Source organism: Berghia stephanieae, chromosome 9 (assembly GCF_034508935.2).
Source record: "Berghia stephanieae isolate SIO BIC M18660-M18661 chromosome 9, UCSD_Bste_1.3, whole genome shotgun sequence".
Taxonomy (NCBI): domain Eukaryota; kingdom Metazoa; phylum Mollusca; class Gastropoda; order Nudibranchia; family Aeolidiidae; genus Berghia; species Berghia stephanieae.
Window position 1 is genome coordinate 27045439 of NC_088368.1, and position 5000 is coordinate 27050438.

General features: G+C 32.4%; 1 protein-coding gene across 4 annotated transcripts in view; it reads right to left on the reverse strand.

Moving 5' to 3' along the window:
• LOC144979963 (proton-coupled folate transporter-like) overlaps window positions 1–5000 on the reverse strand; it is a 36996-nt gene that overhangs the window by 30450 nt on the left and 1546 nt on the right. Inside the window, exon 1 of one of the 4 annotated variants that reach the window (XM_078927313.1) lies at window positions 3885–3980. The exons of 2 other annotated variants lie outside the window; for them this stretch is intronic. The gene's annotated coding sequence lies outside the window, so the exon portion shown is untranslated. Of the gene's footprint in view, window positions 1–2676; window positions 2696–3884; window positions 3981–5000 lie in introns of those variants that run through there. One more of the 4 variants, XM_078927316.1, reaches the window with a different exon arrangement.

Consider the following 5000-nt stretch of genomic DNA (forward strand, 5'->3'; position numbering starts at 1 on the left):
AATTCTGATCACAAGACATGAAAACTAGCCAGCATGAAGAATAAAAAGTACAGATTTTCTTTGTTTAGAACCACGATGGCCGGCGTTGCTGGGCGACGTGACATCAGACTATTGAATCCTATTTGACTTAAATTTGTCTCAGGGTTTCACAGCTTTGTATATTTAGGTAGGCGATTCCTTCCATAGCCATCGTTAAGTTATTGCCTGACACTGAAACCCAAAAAAGACGGGCATTTTGACGTCATTATTTGTTTTTTTGCACCGCCCAGTGAGTTGTTGTTAGTAATGCTCATGGAAACAAGTGGTCCCATTAGTTAAACAATTGAATACAACTCACAATTTTTTTTCTTTTGTGGCCAAAGATTGGCATTTTGACGTCAATTTTTTGGTTAGTGTAAGGCTATAAGTTAACGATAGCTACGTTTCTTGTATAAACTTTTAAAATTAACACACAGTTTATGTATTTCTACAACATCAGAAATGGTGTGTAATTTATATACATAAACACATACCATCAATATTCAAATGCTATGTTACCGACTTGACATTGAAAACCTGTATAATAGTATAGATAGAATGCGCTTGGCCAAGGAGTTCACAACATTGTCATCCGGAAGTATAACGGACCAACACACAAACTCTGTGTAACCATGATCTTTTATAGTCTGGTTAATACAGTTTAGTGAGAACAACTCACAAACGCGGATGGCAAAAACAATAACAAAGGCCTGAGTGACGTCATCTGCATACTATCTATACGGAGCCTTTAAGATATTAAAATTTGGTCTCGAAGCTATTATTCTTGTCTCGGTTGGCGTCATAATATTAGAAGGGTTATTGTCAGTTGTCAGTTTTACGCTAATTAAACCAGGATCAACCGTAGCCATCGTTAACATGTAGCCTGACACTAGAACCCTCAAGGACTGGCAGTTTGACGTCATTTTTAGGTTTGTGTAGGGTCTCGTGAGTTGTCGTTAGTAGAGCTCACGGAAACAAGTTATTTCATTGGTTTAACTATTGGATACAACTCACGATTTGTTTTCTTTTGTGGCAAAAGACTGGCATTTTGACGTCATTTTTTGGAAGTGTCAGGCTTTAACTATTGATAGCTCGAAGATGACGTCACTCATGTCTTTGTTATTGTTTTTTTGCCATCTGCCTTTATGAGTAATGCTCACTTAACTGTATTAACCTGACTATAAACGTTCATGGATACACACAATTTTGTGTGTTGGTCCGTTATACTTCCGGATGGCAATGTTATGAGCTTCTTAGCCAAGCGCATACTATCTATACGATGGCGACGGAAAAACTCACTTTATGGATCAGCAATAGCAATAGAGGATACTTACCAACCTACCAAAAACGTAGGTCTTCCAGATTTAAATACCCTTTTTTTTTTTATAATTGGACACGTTATAATCTGAAATCTGAATGGCTGTCACTGCTGGTAGTTAATAAACAACTGAAAATGCAATCAAATTACCAAGTACAAAAACGTCCATACTGAATCACATGGTGTTCGAATTTTTAACGCGCAACTGTGATTTAAATTAAATAATATCTTTTAAATATACACACACAACTTTGTGTTTATACATTTTTATGAATGCCACGTCTATAAACGAATTTCTATTTTTTTTGGATAAATAAAGTATATATATATATATATTATTATTATTATTATTATTATTATTATTATTATTATTATTATTATTATTATTATTATTATTGATAATATTATTATTATCATTATTAATATTATTATTATTATTATTATTATTATTATTATTATTATTATTATTATTATTATTATTATTATTATTATTACTATTATTATTATTATTATTATTATTATTATTATTATTATTATTATTATTATTATTATTATTATTATTATTATTATTATTATTATTATCATATCGTCGGGGGACGCAATAAATGGGGGTAAGCTTCTATATGACCTTTCGATGTGCTCGAAGTGACCCAAATAGGATACAGTGTTTTAACATGTTTTCGAAATTAACGCATTCACATATGTCTACTTTGTACAACTTACACATGGATATTCGAAACGTCCATAAATAAAGCAGCGTGTTTACATTTGTAAAAAATAACAATTGTTGAACAAAAAAATCCTTTCGAATATTTACATAATAATTATATATAATAATGATAGAATAATAATAATAATAATAATAATAAAATAATAATAAATAATAATAATATAATAATAATATAATAATAATAATAATAATAATAATAATAATAATAAACATAATAATATATAAAATAAATAATAATATAAAATAATAAAAAAATAATATAATAAATAATAATATAATAAAAACAATTGCTTTAACACGGGACAACCGAGTAAAGAGCAGTACCTCAATTTCCATCTTAACTTAAATATTTGCAATAATTCTTTTTTCTTTTGATTGCACGTGTGTGTGTGTGCATGTGTGTGTGTATGTGTGTGTGTGTGTGTGTGTGTGTGTGTGTGATAGTTTTCTTTTGAATAGTCAGGGTATTTAAGTTTCTTAACTGCAACATTGTGCGTTTGATAACCTTTTTCCTGACATTTATTTGAGAAGACCCCAGCCCTAACAACAGTCTTAAGTCACATTTTCATGATTTTATCAACTTAAAGCATAATCACCTTTGTTCACTCACCAATTTTGTCCATGATGAACACATTCTAACTCCCATATCTCAATACTACAATTTTAATTATTTTTAAAAATTCTCTAAATAGCCTAATCCAAATTTTAATCTCCATTTTTTTTCAAAACTAACTTCCTATGACTTGAGTACTTCTAGCACTAGACTTTTTTTTACAATCAAACAGTGTTATCGATTTATCATTACCTACTTTCAAATGATCAAAACTTCTCTCTTGCTTTGTGTTGTCATTAATGTTTATGAGCCTATCTTGTAAATTTAACAACACAAGACAAAGTGAAACGAAGCTGCTAGAAGCTGTTGACTGTAAAATGTAATAAACAAAACAATGAATGTTTTAACGTGGCCCGTCCTTAGTTAACAAAGCGAACGCTTCTTTTTGTTTACATTACAAGATGTGATTACAGAAAGGACGTGTTGAGAATATTTTTCGGCCGTCAATCTGGTTTTTAAGCAACGTATTTATTTATGTTTTTATTGTTTCTTTTTGTTATTGGCTGAAGAAGGGTTTTCATCCCGAAACATTCCGTGTTTGGCATTTTGCTCTTTTTTTATGGAGCTGTTATATTAATTTTTTTATGGGACAGCGTGGCTCAGCGGTACAGACTTTGCTTCGTACCCAAAAGGTACCGAGCTCGATCACGGAAACTTTATCCAATTACCTATTCACTACAAGTAAATAAAACAACGAGTAATAATAAAGAACTGCTACACTTGTGTTGTAAATGCAATAAAAACGTGACTTGGAATAACAAACCAGATTGTTGTGACAATACGCTTCAACAGTCGTAACGTCACTTCCCTCGTAATGACGCATGGTAACCTAGTAACTGGCTCTAAATTATCGGAACAATGGCGGAGCCCTTATGAAATATTTCTCCGACGAGCATAAAAGCGTATCCAGAGGGGGAAAAAACATAAATCTGATCATGTTTTGACTTTTATATATTCTGATCACAAGACATATGAAAGGTTCTAGCCAGCGTGAAGAATAAAAAGTACCGATTTTCTTTGTTTAGAACCACGATGGCCGCCGTTGCTGGGCGACGTGACATCAGACTATTGAATCCAATTGCAGTTCTTGGTATGGTGCAAAATGCATAATAAACAACATAGACAAGGACCCAACTGAGAGCAATACAACAATATTATGGAAATGCAGCAATTGTAACACACACTCAAATGACCAATTAACTTACCTTTCGTGTAGCCTAGATACACCACGCACGAACACTGTACTTCCATGCTCCAATCTGGTGGATTAGCGTAGACCTTTTTTTTTTTGATATACTATTGGAAAACACCAATGTCAACACCAGCCAATACGAAAAGATAACATATCAGACCTCTACATGACCAACAACCCTAGCCTGATTAAAACTTCGGACGTCATTCCTGGTCTATCAGATCATGACATTGTTATCATTTACATAAAACCACAGTATATATAAAAAGTGACTCTTGACATAAAATAAAAAGATATTATAGATACACGAAAAGTTACTCTGACATTAAAACGCAGTATAGATACACGAAAAGTGCCTCTGACATAAAACCATAGTCGGAAAAGGAGAAAATTATATCTGTATCACAAAGCAAATATATAAACGCTTTAATTGAAAAAATATAGATAATTGAGTGAAACAATAATATCCTTGGAAAAAAGAAATGTTGAAGAAATGTGGGATATTCTTTAAAATGGCCCGAAGAACATAACAGAAAATGAGGTACCATCAAAACTGAGCGCAACACAAAACTACCAGCAATGGATTAATACCCATCAAAGAAGAAAAATAAGAAAAGAACACAAGGTTGTTTGTAAAAGCAAATAAATCCCAAACCAAATGTAATTGGGGCCATTATCAGGAATTCAAGGCAACAACCCAGAGAGAAATAAGACGGGCACATTGGACTATATTCGCAACACACTAGAGCATTCTACGAAAAAACAGAAACAAAAAGCGCTTCTGGAACAACATAAAAACAAAGCGAAAATATAGTATAGGGGTAGCATCACTGAGGCAGATGGAGCATTACATCAAGATAGCGTCACTTCAGCAGACAGACAATCTTAACAATCAGTTTAAATCTGTATTCACACGCAATGACTCAAACTATCACTATCAAGGGACAACACCACCAGAAACGCTTTATGCCTAAATAAAAGAACTATATTATTATTATTACTGTAAAATATTGGAGCACATACTATGTTACCATATCATGATGTACGTGGAAACCAACAACATAGAAACACTCTACAACGTGGGTTCAGAAGCCAACATTCATGAGAAAACCAATTAATTTAATCGTAA